At 41.3% G+C, this 17,193-nt stretch overlaps 1 protein-coding gene and 1 long non-coding RNA gene across 3 annotated transcripts in view; one reads left to right on the forward strand and one right to left on the reverse strand.

The window, feature by feature from the left end:
* The first annotated feature begins 342 nt into the window (after positions 1-342).
* On the forward strand, positions 343-15,489 carry LOC147581632 (uncharacterized). Its single transcript, XR_015250103.1, has 3 exons — positions 343-391; positions 4,905-5,080; positions 6,353-15,489. It is a non-coding gene; the product is annotated as an uncharacterized LOC147581632 (long non-coding RNA).
* The window catches only part of PRSS51 (serine protease 51), a 60,174-nt gene continuing 46,079 nt past the window's right edge, over positions 3,099-17,193 (reverse strand). Inside the window, exons 6-8 of one of the 2 annotated variants that reach the window (XR_015250101.1) lie at positions 3,932-4,033; positions 3,342-3,463; positions 3,099-3,235 (exon numbers count right to left, since the gene is read on the reverse strand). The gene's annotated coding sequence lies outside the window, so the exon portion shown is untranslated. Of the gene's footprint in view, positions 3,236-3,314; positions 3,464-3,931; positions 4,034-17,193 lie in introns of those variants that run through there. The other variant, XR_015250102.1, reaches the window with a different exon arrangement.

Here is a 17,193-nt window from a genome sequence, read left to right on the forward strand (position 1 = left end):
GTTGGGGGGATTAATGAGATAATGTGTGTATCCTAGCACTGGGCTTGGCAAACACCAAGCCCATGGTTTTAATTCTCTACTAATTTCATCTCTACTAATGTCATCTCTACTAATTGCATCTCTACTGGCTTCCAGCAAAGGGAGGAACATTAACCAGCAGTGTCTATAAGCAAGACATGTCTATAAGCAGACCCATGCATAGATCAGCTGCAGGGTGGTTTTTGTTGATGCAGTCTATTCATTTGTTCAGTAGGTTAGCTAGCACTTTATGGGACACGTTCCACATGCCAGGCTTAGAGGATGATGCAAAAATGAACATTATTTGTTCTGTCTCGTAGAAGCACATGCCCAACTGGGAGAGACCTGTGACCAAAGACAACAACACAATGGAGTAAGTGTATCACCGTGAGCTACGGAGGGGCACCCAACCCAGTCTGGGAGGAGCATGTGTATGTGGTGGGTGGGAGAAAGAGGTTATTAGGGAAGATTCTCTAGACGAAATAGGCTCTGTCTGGGCCAAGTCAATCTACAAAGAGAAACGGTTTTAGAGGAGGGCAGAGAGGCATTTGTTATGGATAGAATGGTGTCCTTCAAAAATTCTTCTTTTGAAGTCCTAAACCTTAGTACCTCAGATTGTGCCTTTATTTGGAAATAGGGTCATTGCAGATACACTTAGTTAAGATGATGTCTTCCTGGAGCAGGGTTGGCCCCTAATGCAATATGACTGGTGTCCTTATAAAAAGGAAAAATTTGGGGGCGCCTGGGTGGCGCAGTCGGTTAAGCGTCCGACTTCAGCCAGGTCACGATCTCGCGGTCCGTGAGTTCGAGCCCCGAGTCAGGCTCTGGGCTGATGGCTCAGAGCCTGGAGCCTGTTTCCGATTCTGTGTCTCCCTCTCTCTCTGCCCCTCCCCCGTTCATGCTCTGTCTCTCTCTGTCCCAAAAATAAATAAACGTTGAAAAAAAAAATTTAAAAAAAAAAAAGGAAAAATTTGGATACACACACAGAGAGAGAGAGAGAGAGAGAGAGAGAGAAAGAGAGAGAGAGGGAGGCAGGGAGGGAGGGAGGCAGGGAGGGAGAATGCCACATGAAGATTGGATTTAGACTGCCACAATTCAAGGAACTACTGCCTCCAAGGGAGTATGGCCTCCTGATACCTTGATTTTGGACTTCTGGCCTCTAGAGCTCCAGAACAATTTCTGTTGTTCTAAACCACCCAGTTTGTGGTACTTTTTTCTGGCAGTCCTAGGAAAGTAATGATGGCATTCTACATGGGCAGAAAACATTTGCAAACATATGAAGGTGTGTGGGACCTATAGGAACTTTTAAGTCAAAACATATAGCTCTGTCTCTCTCTGTCCCAAAAATAAATAAACGTTGAAAAAAAAAAACATATATAATTGCTGTTTTTCTAGCTCCAAAATATTGGCAATTTCAAAAGGTCCAAACTAAAATATTGAGTTGGAATAATGTACAAGTTTAAGCAGGAGACAAAGGTTAATTTATTGAACAAAGCTCAAATCTGAATCAACAGCCACTGAATAATTCTCATGAGTGATCACCATGGATGTGACAGGTATGTGGGGGACAGCATTATTCCTAAAGACCTGCAAGGCAGCGATAGAGATAAACATTTTCCAAAATTCTATACATAATGGATTTCCATTTCAGGGGAAGTGACTATGGGGACTGTTCTTTTCCTAGCTGTTTTGAGGCTTTAAAATTTATCTTTAAAACTCTTGGAAATATCCTGTCAGAATAAGCAAAAGGTACATGAAATATTAAGAAGTTAGTTCATGTTATTGGGTATAGACTTTTCACACAACAAGCATTTCCGATACTTCTCATAGCTATAAGCAAAGCATCAGAATTCACCCACTTAGCTCATATTTTTCTATGCCAGGAAGGGGGCTGAAATGGGGAAGCTTCCTCATTGCTGTGCTTTGGAAAACAGCGTGAAGTTGAGTTTCACTAAGGCTGTAAATGCATACTTTGGGGGCACTGGAAAGCATGTGTTCATATGAGGTGGAAGAGAGCAGAGATAAAGAATTTCCAGTGTCACTCACAATCCTGCCTAGCTTAACCACAATGCTTCCATGGCTGGTCCCAGAGTCCAGAATGGGAAACACAGCATATGCATTATCTTCATTCGGACCCTAAAGAATCCCCAAATCTCCCAGCACATCAATGAATGAATTCACACTTTTATCAAAACACCTTTGTATGAAGACATGCGTCCACACTAAAATCTCACAATGTTTATAGTGACTTTATTCATAATTGCTAAAAACTGGTAACAACCTACATGTCCATCATTGGGTGAATGGATAAACAGTGGTACATCCAGACAAAAGCACTACTCTTCAACCATGGAGGAACAAATATAGATACATGCAGCAACGCGAATCTCAAATACATTATGCTAAGTGGAAAAGCAACTGCATTCGGTATGATGCCATTTAGATGGCATTCTAAAAAGACAAACAACAGGCACAAAGAATACATCAGTTGTTGCCAGGAGCTGAGGTTTGGGGAAGAGGATGGGTTCCCAGGAGCATGGGGAACATTTGGGGGGCGGGTAGGAAGTTTCTATGTCTGCATCATGGTAGTGATTACACAGACATTTGTATTTGTCAGGATTCTTAACTTAAAAAATTTTTTTTAGTGTTTATTTATTTTGAGAGAGAGACAGGGTGCAAGTAAGGTAGGGACAGAGAGAGAGGGAGACACTGAATCTGAAGCAGGCTCCAGGCTCTGAGCTGTCAGCATGTCAGATCATGACCTGAGCCGAAGTCTGATGCTTAACTGACTGAGCCACCCAGGCGCCCAGGATTCTTAATTTTTTTTTAAGTTTTATTTCTTTATTTTGTGAGAGAAAGAGAGAGAGAGAGTCTGGGAAGGGAGGAGACGGAGAGAATCTCAAGCAGGTTCTGTGCTGTCAGTGCAGAGCCCGATGTTGGGCTCGAACTCATGAACCACGAGATCTTGACCTGAGCTGAAATCAGGAGTCGCACACTCAGCCTACTGAGCCACCTGGGTGCCCCTGTATTTGTCAGGATTCTTAATACCATACACCTTAAAAAAGTGAAATTACTAAATAAATATAAATTATACTTTTAAATCAGACTTTTAAAAACGACTTTATACTTTGTACACTTCGAAAAGCCACTGATGTGAACCACAAAAGACTTGCCCAGTTTGTTGAAAGTGTTTCTGCTGTGATCTCAAGGGCCAGCCCTGTGGGGGGAAATGATTTTTGTTAATACTGTATTATTCTGTTCAGGCCGCCATAACAAAATGCCACAGACTGGGTGGCTTATGCAACAGAAATCTATTTTCTCACAGTTTTAGAGGCTAGAAGTCTGAGATCAAGGTGCCAGATTATTCTGTTCCTGGTGAGGGCCCTCTTCCTGGCTTGCACATGGCCAACTTCTCAAAGTGTCCTCAGCTGGCGTTCCTCAGTGACTGTTTATGGAGAGAGGGAGAGATTCAGAGAGAGAAAAGGGAGAGAGCAGGAGCACATATTCCAGTGTCTCTTCTCATAAAAACACTAATACTGGGGCACCTGGGGTGCTCAGTTGGTTGAGCATTTACTTTGGCTGTCATGATATCATGGTTCATGAGCTCGAGCCCTGCATCAGGCTCACTGCTGTCAGTGCAGAGCCCGCTTCATATCCTCTGCTCTCCTCCTGTCACATACTCTCTCTCAAAAGCAAACATTTTAAAAAACACTAATCGTACCACATCAAGGCTCCACTCTTATTACCTCATTTAACCTTAATCAGTTCTTTACTATTACTTGTAATTACTAGCCTTACTTAGTGGGACCCATCACCAAATAACAACCACACTGGAGGCCAGGGTTCCAGCATATAAATTCTGAGCCCATAACACAGAGCAGACAGGACTCCAGTGCCCCCAAGGCCACAGTACCCATTGGGGTTCTTGCTCAGGTACTGCTGGTGGTAATCCTCCCAGTAGTTTGTATCTCCTGGATGTCAGTAGTGATCAGCCATAGCCATGCTCTGAAAGAACCTGTAGAGAGAAAGACACCATGAGGACCGGATGCCGGGCAGAGAGGGTCCCAAGGAGGGATGGGAGGCTGGGCTGTGAGGGAGGCAGGCACATGTGGCTTGGGGTGTGCAGTGGGTCTTTGCAGGCCTGTAACCTGTGGCTTCCCAGCTGGGTTATTCTGGGCACGCTCTCACTGGCCTGTGCCTCAGGTGACTGGGGTCTGAAATCTGGTTTCCTGACTCTAATTTGTGCACTCTACCCATCCCACCACTGCTGCCCCTGGTACATGCTAGGAGCCCTGGTTTGGAACCTGTGGGTCTATGTGAAAGGGACCCCAGTGCTTCTCAGGGTAAACAGCAGGGACATGGGGCTCTCTGGCTGCCCTGGGAAGAATGGGCATCCCTGAGGGCGGTAAAGCAGGGCTGCGGTTGGAGGGGATGAAAGGGCAGGGGCAGGATGAGGCGGGGAGGGCTACAGCCCAACTCAGTGCTGTCCCCTCTGCTGCCAGTTCTGAACAGGCTCCCTGCCCACTCACAACTGGAAGGAGGAACACTGACTCGCTGTGGTTCTAGGGAGCATGGACTCTGTCAGGATGCCTTGGAGAGCACAGGCTTATGTGGGTCTCCAGACCCAGGAACCTGGGAGTGAGGTCAGGGGAGGACATGGCCTGAGGGCCTGTGTCGGCTCATCACCGTCCTCTGTGACCTACTTTAAGGCCTGGTGGCATCTGCTGCCAGGGAAAGAAACAGACACATAAACACAAATGGGGGAGGAGAGCAGAGCTATTTGGGGCAGGAGACAGATTAAGAAATAGACATTGTTCCCCATGGATCTTAGCCTGTTTCCTTTCCCTTTTGGATTTCAGCTGTGCCCTGATTCTTTCTTGTTACAGGCTTCTTGGAGCATCTGGGCACAAGGTTAAAGAGACCCGACCCTGTTATGCTGACTCCCATTTTGGACAAGGGCACACGGTGGGTCCTCAGACTTGTTTTTCCACGAGGAAAACTGCCTGTTTGCTGATAGCTCATTGGTATTTTGGAGGTGAAGTCCTTACATCTGTCAAAAAGGGTGGGTGAAATCTTTGTGTTCTGCATCATTCCACTGCCAGACTTTCCACTGAACATTGTAATAACTTTCTGAATTTCCTTCCAGCCCTCTGTTGGCTCTAAAACCACAGGCCAGCTATTAAGGGAGATAACCCTGAGCATATCAGTTAGGAAGAGTCCCAGAAGGAAACAGAACTCCACTCGGAAGGTTCAAATGAAGGTACTTAGTGAAGGAACTAAGAAAGAGTTATGGGCATCTTAAAGGACCCACATGTAGAAGGCGTTCAAGAGACAGGTAACAGCAGTGAGTCACAGGGGCAAGGAGAGAAGGTATACTTACTGGAATCCAGTGAGAACAGCAGGTGTGGAGGAGGGGCACAGAGCAGGAACTGAGTCAAGGAGGGTCTCCGCCACTGGCAGCACAATGTCTCAATGGGAAGGGAGAGGGAGGAAATACCCCTAACCCTCTCACTTCCTGCCAGTATCTCCCATTGCTGAGGGCAAGCCAAGTGACCTTTACTATCTCAAGTGACTCAGCCTACCAGGACTCAGGGAAGGACAGTCATTAGATCTGCAGTAGGGAAATGGGGTACAAATGGAAAATAACTATACAGAGTCATCTAGTGCTTTATCCCAGAAAGCAGAATTGAAAGCTATAAAGGCATTCTTATTTTAGGGCTCATGAAGATATCAAGCTACTCATTAAGCTTTTTCATGTATAATATACTGTGCTCAGGACTTTGCCAGTGTTATATTATCTCATTTAACACTCATAGCAATTGTCTAAAGGAATTACTCTTCTTGCTTTCCACATTCAGTAGAGGATATGCCAGATATTGCATATTGATATTTAGCATCATCTCTGCCTTTCTAAACTCTCCCAAAAATTATAGAGGCTGAAACCTTGGGGTTACATGTCTGAGAACTCCAGCAGCTTTCAAAGTTGGATCCTTAGCCAAATTTCAGGAGGCAGAAAACAGGGAGAAACCATAATTTTCTCATAACAGCTGTGTACAGGCATGCAGATTTTAGCAGATGATAGTTGTGAGGTTTTTGCCATCAGCTTTGGGTATCCTCCTGAAAATTGTCACTCTAATGCTGAAGAGAATAGTAAGATCATTGATTTGGGGGAACAGTAATTTCCCATGATTTTTGAAGTTTGCTAAGCTCTGGAAAGCAAGCAACTGTTTTTCCTGATGTTTGCACTCAAGCCCTTTTAATTGTTCTATAAACATCTATGTCTATGTCCTAAATCCCTTTCTGCTTGAGATAGTGTTTTCTGTTTTCCTCATAGAATCTTGACAGATGCAGCATTTGGTACTGGAAGTGGTTCCAGGAAGTTCAGCTACAAAGATGGAAATCCAAGATGCATTGTCAAGGCCTGGTTTGATTTGAATGCAATAATGACCTCGTCACTAGCAGAAAATCGGATTCAGGGAGTCCATGGTATGCAATGTCAGAACAGTTTCTCAAGTCATTACTTGTCATTCCTGGAATCAGTTACCTATTCAAAGAGACCAAGTGAATTTTGTGATAGAATGCTCTGGTGGAAGAGAGAAGTGCAAGGGTTAGTGTAATGGAATCCAATGGATGGCTTACAGAAAAAAAAAAAATTGCCCTAAAAGAATCTCTTATCTATTGTATCAAAAATATGATCCAGAGTAAGTCCTGTAGGTGGCAGAATTACAATACAACTTGAATTCACAACTTTTTTAGATGCTCATGTGAAAAGTGATTAATTGGTAAAGAAGATGACCACAAAATTTGCCATGGGATATTTGGATGCATAAAGATAAATCAGTGTACTTTAAAACCCCAAATCCCACTGAGCATGCCTTTCTATCAGAGGCAGCACCTCCACGCCCTTCTGGGAAGGCCTTTTGAAGCTGGTAATGACTTAGCTGAAATAATTCTTTGTCCATGTAATGCTGATTCTCTACAACCCACTCCTACCACTTTTGGTCAGAACCAAAAGTAGAATCATCCCAGTAGACTTTATAGGGGATAAGTTCAAATCTGACCCAGAACATAGTATGCACTAAAAGAACTATGAGCTCCTGGGTGGCTCAGTCGGTTAAGCCTCTGACTTCAGTTCAGGACATGGTCTCATGGTTCGCGAGTTCAAGCCCCATGTCGGGTTCTGTGCTAACAGTTCAGAACCTGGAGCCTGTTTCTGTCTCCCTCTCTCTCTGCCAATCCCCTGCTCACATTCTGTCTCTCTCAAAATATTAAAAAAAAAAACTGCAACATTCTGCTAATGTATATCTGTAGAAACCTGAGGATTATATGTGAGAATGGATTCTAAAGAGGTTAGGAGAGGGATAAAGTAAAATGTGATTGGATCAAATTTACCAGTCTAGGTGAACTTGAGAGAAATTCTGTATTCAAATGAGTTAGCTGAAGCAGCTGGAATGGCTCTGGCTGTTTGGTTGGAAAACTAAAACCTTGGACAAATAATGGCCTGTATGAAGTGGAAAATCCTTTGCAGAATATAAAAGAAAAAAAAATGAAAGCCTTGGATAGGAATATCAGAATGGATTTATTAAGTGTGACCTGATTAGCCATCCTCTAACTCTATCCCTTATATGAGTCCTGAGGATTCTGTGTTTAATTAGGCATTGAAAAATAATTCCCATGAGAAGCATCAGCATCTTCATAATACCTTGTTGTGACCATCATCTGCAGGCTGAAGATGCTGTGACACATGAACCATCTGGGGAAGATTGACTACACTTGGCCCCTTCTTCTGTGGAATAGGCAGTGATTTTTTATCATAGTAATAGAAATTTATTTTTGTATTTGGATGTACCCACCTTGACCACATATTTCTGCCACCCCATCACACAGGACTTACTAAATGCTTAGTTATTCAGCATATGGTTTTCCATTTGGCATAACTTCTGACCAACTGGTTATAATGCAACAGAAGCGATGCCTGTGAGATTCACTGATCTTAACATGAATCCCACCACCCAGAAGCAGCATGCCTGCCAGAACAGCGGAATGGCTTACTGAAGTTTCCATAAGTGAGCCTGCTGAGATCTAACAACGTATGAGGTTGGAGTGCTCTTTTATAAGGTATAGTATATATTAAAAACTAGTTTCAACAGATTGCACCAATTCTCCTATGGCTAGAAAACATGGGTGTGTAAATCAAAGGATAAAAATGGGCCTGACTCCAATCACTAGCCACCTAATGATCCATTCAAAAAATGTACTTTGTTTCACACAACGTTGAGCTTTGAAGGCTTAGAAACCTTAGTTCTCAAAGGAGGAGTGCTTCTGCTTCCAGGGGACACAGTGGATCTATTGACCTGTGAATTGAGACTGCTACCTGGCTGTGTGGGGCTTTCCATGTCATTGAACCAAGAGACAAAGAAAGAGTTAATGTGTAGACTGAAATGATCGACCCCGACTATCAAGAGAAGAACTTTATTGCAAGTAGAGTTTAGACAAGGAGGAGTCTGTGAAATCCTTCAGAGATGCTCTTAGAATTTCATTATCCAAAAAGAGAAATGGAAAACTATAGCAACTCAATACCGGCAAAACCACCAAGACCTCCGAAATGAAAATTTGGGTTACACCACCAAGCAAAGAACCACTATCAGCTGAGCTTCATTCAAGTTGGATGAAGGAATTCACACATACTGGCTATGGCCCAGGTTGTATACTCAAGAACTGTAGTAGCTGCCTAGATTTTCATATTTGTATATGCCTATTTCCCTTTTTTCACTCCTTTTCCAGGTGTTGGTGATCATTAAATTTATTATTTAGTCTTTAGAAACAAGATTGGGATGGCCAAGGAGGTGCGCCATTCAGATCTGCTTTGAGAGAAAGTGGTGCAGGGAGTGTAGTTGATAACAACTCTCAGCTGCTACTCCTTTGAATCCATCATGGCAGTCAGGGTGAAAACACCCTTCTTTTGGGCTGCACCCAGGCAATGGCTGAGAGTGACGTGCAGAGGATACTAGATCAGGTCCATTACTACTACTCAATGTGGCAATCTTTGTTCAAGATCTCCCATCAATTTGATCAAGACTTTCTCAGACCTGCAAGGGGGTTTGAAGACATCCTGCCTACTGTCACTTCCTCGCTTTTTATTCTTCCTAGGTACTTTCCCCAATAAATCCTTTTCACATATAATTCTGCATTAACATCTGCTTCTTGGCAGATCCAAAGTGACACAAAGACATAAGTGGGAATTTCTAAAGGAGAAATGATTATCACCCAGAGATGGATGATGTGATTTATGAGACTTTTGCTTCCCACTTTGGGGAAAAGGATCAGATTGCTTTTGTTTATATGAAGCATATTTGTATTATGCTTAGCAAAAGACTGCTATTGTTTTTATTCTTATTTTCTAGAATTTTTAACATAGTAGAAAGTTGCATGTGTATGCCGAGAAACCAAAGTGGTGTGGGTTTGCTAGATATGGTGTCTAGTAGCATTTGAAATTCAGTTCCCTAAAGCCTAAATCTCCATTTTTCTGTGTCATGAGATCTGGAAGCCTATGAATTGCTATTCCCAGCTCCCTTGCACTGACAGTTTCGATGTGATTCAAGGTCCAATGAGGTACACTTGCTAATACTTGAGATGCAGAAGGAAGGCAGTTGCAGTGGCAGCTGAAACTGGACTCCAGTAGAGTCTAGTTTTTACAGTGGCCTAACTCTTCATTTCCTCCTTGTCTTTAGCCTCAGAGCTACAAGACAGCTGGGCAGGTGAAAGAGGAAGCTGTTTTCTGCTTCTTCCCAATTACTGGCTGCAGCAACAGCCTCTTGGTCTCAGGTCAGAGCCACAAAGATGTGGCCTGAAAAGTAGCAAGAGACCCATGACTTCTGCTTATAAAATCATGGGATAATTGGAGAAACAACCCCATAACTAAACCTGCTTTCATAGTGAGTTTCTACCTGCTACCTTTACCCCGCACTGTTTTATTCTCTTACCCTTATTTTCTCTTTAACCATCTCTCATAAGTACTAGTTTTACCATTCCATATGCATTTTGCTTTCAAAATGAGAAGAGATTATAAACACTTCAAATGTCCTTCTTTTCTCCTTTTCATTTACTTTTATAAATTATGGTAAGGTATTTAAGACAAAAATGGGACAAATAATAATATAATAAACATCATGTATACTTCACACTTTAAGAACAAAAACACTATGAACCCACTTGAAGGTCTCCGTGGGTCTCTCCATCTCCTCCAGTCATAGTAAATGGCCTGAACTGTGTATTTATATTTCCCTTGAATTTATAATTTTTCTATATCTGAATATATACTAAGCAATTGTAACGTCTTGCATATTTCAAAAATGTATAGAAAGGGTTATCATAGTTAGCATATTCTTCTGCACCTTGCTTTTGCCTGTGATTGTGAACTATGTTGATCAGTTTAACTCTAGTTCCTGTATGTTATCACCTAAATGGTATTCTGTTGTATGGCTATACTAAAACTCAGTTATTTGTGCCTATGATGATGAACATTTATGTTTTTCTCTAATTTTTTATTACACACTGTGATTCTGTAGATATACCTACATAAATGCCTTCTAAGTTTTAAATTATATGTTTTTAAATATTAAAAAATGTTAGTGAAGATCTATTAATGATAAACCATTTTTAAAATCTGTTTTTCATTAATGATTTTGGTTGCCAACAATTTAAATACTTTTTGGTGTCAACAATTTAAATATGGTGGTTATTTTCTCTCTCAGCACTTTGGTGATTCCATTATCTTTAGGCTTCCATTGTTGCTGCTGAGAAGTCTACCGGTTTGCTGTATTTTTATAAGTACATTTTCTCTTGTCTGTGCTGATTTTAAGATTTTCTCTGTCTCTGTTATTTTGCCATTTCACTAAAATGTGTTTGTCTATAAATTCTGCTGCAGGTTTGAGCTTTCCTGAATTGGTGGATTAATTTCTTTCATCAATTACAGGAAATTCTTGGTCATTTGATTCATTGACTATTTACCTTTCTCCATCTTTTCTATTCTCTCCTTCTGAAAACTTCAGTAGCCATATGTTAGAGCCTTTCAATTTATCTTCCTTGTTTTGTAACTTTTTTCTCACATTTCTCATGTGTTGTTTTGTTTTTTTTAGCATTCCACATAATTTCTTTAGATCCATCTACTGGTTTACTGATTCTATTTCTTTTTTCTTTTTACTTTTTTTAAAGTCTGTTTATTTTAAGAGAACGAGCGAGACAGCACAAGTGGGGAAGTGGGGAAGGAAGAGAGAGAGAATCCCAAGCAGGTTCCGCACCATCAGTGCAGAGCCCAATGTAGGGCTTGACCTCTCAAACCATGAGATCATGACCTGAGCCAAAGTCAGATGATTAACCAATAAGGTGCCCCAACTGATTCTACTTATTTCCATAAATTCTATTTGATTCTTTTTTGATTTTGCCTGGCCATTTTTTGTAGTATTTTGTTTGTAGTCTCAAGTTTTCAATTCCTTCCTTTTTGTAATGTAATTATTTATATTCATTATCTAATAAATATCTGAAGGCTTTAGGTATACAATCTTCTGTTTTTCCTGCTCTTTCTCATGGTGGCTTGTTTCCTATATGAGTTCAGCAACTTTGCATTTTGAACTCATGACTGGCTAAACTTAATCTGTGGGCATCTGTAAGGAACTCTGATTAGAGCTGCCAGTTTAGGGGGAAAAAACAAGATACCTAGTTAAGTTTGATTTTCAGATAAACAACTAATACTTTTGTGTGTATTTCTCAGATATGTCATGCTGCATACTGAAACATTTTTTCATTGTTTATCTGAAATTCAAATTTAACTATGTGACATGCATCTTATCTGGCAGCCCTACCTATGCTGAACATACAAGTCTCTAGAGGAGAGTCGTTCTTCTTTCTGAGAGATTTCCTGGGATACACACAACTGGGACCACTTTAATTTTTCACTTTGGTATTTTCTGAGCTATGTACAAAGTTAACTTGGAGCTGTAACACACTTATGAGGATAGGGTCATGTTTACCATTTCTCTGATAACCCTTCCCCATCTGTTACTGAAGCTAAAACAAAGAACAATCTTTTGCCAGAGGAGTTTTTTGTTTTCCTAGCCTACACTGTCCCTGAGCTTATAAGTGTCCATTCTTTAAGTGTCCCTGTAAGTGTCCTTTCTTTGCAAATGGTTCTCAGTTCATACAACCTACCTTCCAAAAGCTCAAGTCTTTGTCCCCCACATGACCATTAAAATTCAAGAGTCTAGATTTATGCAACTTGTTCATATAATGTAATTCTCTAGACCTCTTGTTGGCCTTTAATTCTGGATAACAACTCTGGACTCCTTCTGTTTTGTGTTTGACTTCCTAAACTCTTCCTTACTTTCTTATGGGATCGGCTATGCACTTTGAAGGATGTTTGTTGAATTTTAGCCTTCATTTTTAGATGTTTGCTAAAAAGAAAGTTTTTCAAATTTTCTTGTATCCCTTATCACCTCAAAAATGTTTCCTTTTTATTTCCTTTAACAAATGTGAGAAAGATGCCAAAAAAATGAAATTGATCTGAGAGTCAGGAAACATGAATTTTAGTCCTGCATTTGCTAATGATGTTTAACAAAGTTTTGCCTTTGTTTTTGAGACAGAGACAGAGCACAAGGGGGGGAGGGGCAGAAATAGAGAGAATGAGACTCAGAATCCAAACCAGGCTCCAGGCTCTGAGCTGTCAGCACAGGCTCTGAGCTGTCAGCACAGAGCCTGATGCAGGACTTGAACTCACAAGCTGTGAGATCATGACCTGAGCCACAGTTGGATGCTTAACTGACTGAGCTACCCAGGCACCACAAGCCTTGCCTTCTTTGGAGCTCAGTTTCCTTAAATGTAAAAGGAAGGTTAGGATTGATTTCCATCAGTGTTTTTCAAATGGTGATTCACATTTCACATCCTATTATTGAGTCATGGTATCAACTTAGTGGGTGGTAACTAGCATATAGGAGGGATATGTATCATTTCATGAAACTTTAGCTTCAGATGTGTGTGTGTGTGTGTGTGCACGCGTGTGTGTGCACACACACATGCATGTGTGTGTTCTAGGCCACGATACTCCATACTGTGGGTTACTCAGGATACCATCATAGGCATTGATTCCCTGTATTGATTAGAATCTCCACTGCAGTGAATACTCTCTAATGCGCATTTATGTGAAGCACAAAGGTTTCTCCTCAGGTCCATCCACCTCCTTTTTAGACCTAGACCTTTTTAGACCTAGACCTTTTTACCTTAGGTATTTCAATCTTGCCTTTTCCAAGCCCTTGACCAGCAAGCTAAGCTGTTCACCACTGCCCATAAGGCCTTACTTAACACTATCTATTTCTCCATACAAAGGAGATGACCAAGTGTACTATTCAAAGCTCTGCCCACAGGGTTATTTCCCCTCCTTGTCACGTCAAGGCCAGCCCTGAGCAGGTCTGTATTGCAGCCTAAGTCCATCTTCAGGGCCCTTTGTGGAATGAGGACTGAGGGTTTTTCCTCTGTCATCATCTGGCATAGGGCTTCTTATTAAGTCAATATATAAGTTGAGAGAGCAGTTTTGTTGCAACAGAGGTAGGTGACATAAAGACACAAGTAACCTGTTCATGTTACTTAGACTTGTTTGAGCTCAATCCTGAAGTTTCATCAGAAGATGGAGTGTTTCTGGTCTGCCAAACCATGTGAATTGGTAGGTTACGATAGGCAGTTCTTGTCTCACAGTTACTTGGTGTCCAAGGCTAGGTGCTCACTCTCTACTAGGACTCCATAGCACAGCAGGAATTGTTTTACAAATTCTTTGCTGCAAGAGGCAAATTGCTTCAGATCCATAACAGTCTACAATTCTCCTGTTCTGGCTTGACAGAGACTCCCTACAATGTCCATATCTACCGTAGTAACATGAGCACACACAGATACTAGACTGGGGTGGGGAACTTATAGTGGAGAAGTATTAGAATACATACAATCCCCTGAACCCTCATTACTTTAGGCTGGACACAGTAAATAGTATGGTTAGTGTTCCAGGAGAGAGGAGTTCCATGACCATAATTATCTACATTTTTATAGAATGGGGGAAAGCAAGGAACATCTCTGGGATTATGTAACATTGGAAGCTTCATGGGTTGAAAAGTGACCTTGTTTGAAAAGAGGAGTTTTAGGAGTTTAGTAGCCCAGTAAAGAGTTAGCTTCTTCCTCATTGAGCTAACTCAGACCTACTAACCCAGGTCTCTGTTGAGCTCCCCAAAACAGGAAGAAAATGAGCCTTCAGGGCCATTCAAAATTGGATCCAGAGCCATTGTATCTATTGGCCATATGACCAAAGTGACAGGTCAGTTTGTACTGCATCTTGAACTCAATGCAATATCTTCCCTTGCTTTGAGCCCCACAATCAACTGAAAACCTTCTGAGGCACTGATAAATGGGTTGGATCATTATTTTCAACTATATTATATGCTATCTACAAAGTCTAAGGAGGACCCACCAACTGCTGGTGATAGGAGCAGTGATAGGAGGTGTACAGTGCAATAGGTTGTCCCTTCTCTTAGAGTGGATTCCCCGAGGATGTCCAGATCATTGGACCCCTAAAAGCTTTACCAATGTATCAGGCCACTGAATCTTTATCTTTCATCCTCTGGAGTGATATGTCTCATCTGGGCATTCAAAGTGCTTTCCACTTCCTATTTCCCAGGTCTGATAAGCAAGATGACATCAATATAGTAGGTTAATGTGATGCTTTATTTGTGACAGAGAGCAAGACAATTAACATGGTCTTGGGCCAAGACAGTGGATGTGAGCTACTATACTTCTGGACCTGGAGTCAATGCAAACCAATTTTAATCTTCCTTCTTAGAGGAAATGGCAAAGAAGGCATTTTCCAGATCAATAACTGCATACCATGTGCAATGTAATAACGATGCCACATGAGGCATAACAGCTCAATTGGGGCTGCCAATTGATAAAATGTATGACAGTACATCATTGTCTGCCATGATTCATCTGGATTTCTGCAGAGACCATATCTGTGAACTGAAAGGCACTGATATTGGCAATTCCACCTAGGATGCAGTACTACTTCTGGTTAACTACCATAGTGGACATTGTGATGTGATGCTCAAATTCCCCCTTCAGGAATCTTTTTGACTTATTTCCTCGACTGTCAAGTCTCTTTGGGAATTGCTGTGGCTGAACAGAGCCTCTTCACCCAAGGTCATGATTATTTTCCAAAGGAACCCCACACTGAATGACTGATCAATGCAGGGCATATAAAATTCCAGCTTCCTCACCTGGAAAACTGTGGAAGGTGATCCCAGCTTCAGAGGACCTCATGGGGTTGCTGAAGCCTTCACTGAAATTGTATCACAGCCCAAGTTTTCCTTTATCTGTTCCTGCTTCCTTCCTTCTGCTGGTGTTTGTCTTGAATGCACTCCCTAATAAATCTCTTGCATAGTCTCATAGTCTATGTCCTAGGGAGCCCAAACTATGGCAACTATCTTGATCAATAGGGGCATTATCAGGTTTTTTTTTAAAACTATAAATAAAGGTTCTAGAGAATGAATAGAAGGATTCTGCTGGCTATTAAGTATAACCACCTTTGTTTGCACCCTGAAACCAGGAAAATGAAACTATTGGTTGGGGTCCATAAATCTGTTATACCCACTTTGACTCAGACTTGGCCAGGACTATAACAGGGAGGCCATAATGACATTTTGGGTCCCTAGTAACAGTATCATCTCCGATGACTTATCCAACAGGCTTTGAAAGATCTGAGTATTCTTCTTTCCCCCAGAGTATTCACTTTCCCCCTGGTAAGTGAAAAAGGTATTGACACAGGAAGGGATGAAGGACAGGGCCAATAATTCAGTCTGACACAATAAGCATGAGAGTGTATAAAAGAATTAAGGGTAGGAGGGAAATTATTTTATACTGAGTGGGCAGGGAGGTTCCCTCTGAAGAAGTGATGTTTGAAATGAGACCTGGCTAATAAGTAGGAGTTAGCATAGGGAAGACTGGTGTAAAGAATGCTTCAGGCAAAAGACAAGCTTGTGGAAAGGCTCTGGAGGAGAAAAAGAACATAGCCCATTAAAAGAATGAAAATATCAGTGTGGTCAAGCCTGGTAAATGAAGTGGAGATATGGGATTTGTGGGCTACACCAGGAATATTCAGAGTTACTGTCAAAAAGTTTGAGTTAAGAAAAGGTTTAAGATATCATAAGCCTTTGAGAAATGTGTAGAAAATAAAACAAATGTCTGTTATCCAATTTAAATAAAGCTCCATTACTTCAACTTTGAGAAATGTGTATAAAATAAAACAAATGTCTGTTATCCAATTTAAATAAAGCTCCATTACTTCAACTTAAGAGCTCCCCTATTTAATGACATAATAAAGTATGAATAAGCCTCTCTTAGAGAAGCTACAGCTTCTACAAAACCCTAATATTTCCTTTTGGGTCATCTTCTTAAATATCATCCCCCAAATAATGTCCATTTTCATATTCCACCTATCCTGAAAGCAACACATACTTCAGGAAAGTCTCTCTCCTTCCTGGCCTTTAATACATGATACCAGTGCGTCTCTTAGTATACAGAAGACTTCATACTACAAAATGATTTATTCATATACATGTAGCACAACCATTCTTTTTTTTTCCAATATATGAAATTTATTGTCAAATTGGTTTCCATACAACACCCAGTGCTCATCCCAAAAGGTGCCCTCCTCAATACCCATCACCCACCCTCCCCTCCCTCCCACCCCCCATCAACCCTCAGTTTGTTCTCAGTTTTTAACAGTCTCTTATGCTTTGGCTCTCTCCCACTCTAACCTCTTTTTTTTTTTCTTCCCCTCCCCCATGGTTTTCTGTTAAGTTTCTCAGGATCCACATAAGAGTGAAAACATATGACATCTGTCTTTCTCTGTATGGCTTATTTCACTTAGCATCACACTCTCCAGTTCCATCCACGTTGCTACAAAGGGCCATATTTCGTTCTTTCTCATTGCCATGTAGTACTCCATTGTGTATATAAACCACAATTTCTTTATCCATTCATCAGTTGATGGACATTTAGGCTCTTTCCATAATTTGGCTATTGTTGAGAGGTAGCACAACCATTCTTACATGAGATTTAGAACTGTCTACTTATCTCCCATTACAA

The sequence above is a fragment of the Puma concolor genome, chromosome B1 (genome assembly GCF_028749965.1).
Source record: "Puma concolor isolate L17-30 chromosome B1, mPumCon1.1.hap2, whole genome shotgun sequence".
Taxonomy (NCBI): Eukaryota; Metazoa; Chordata; class Mammalia; order Carnivora; family Felidae; genus Puma; species Puma concolor.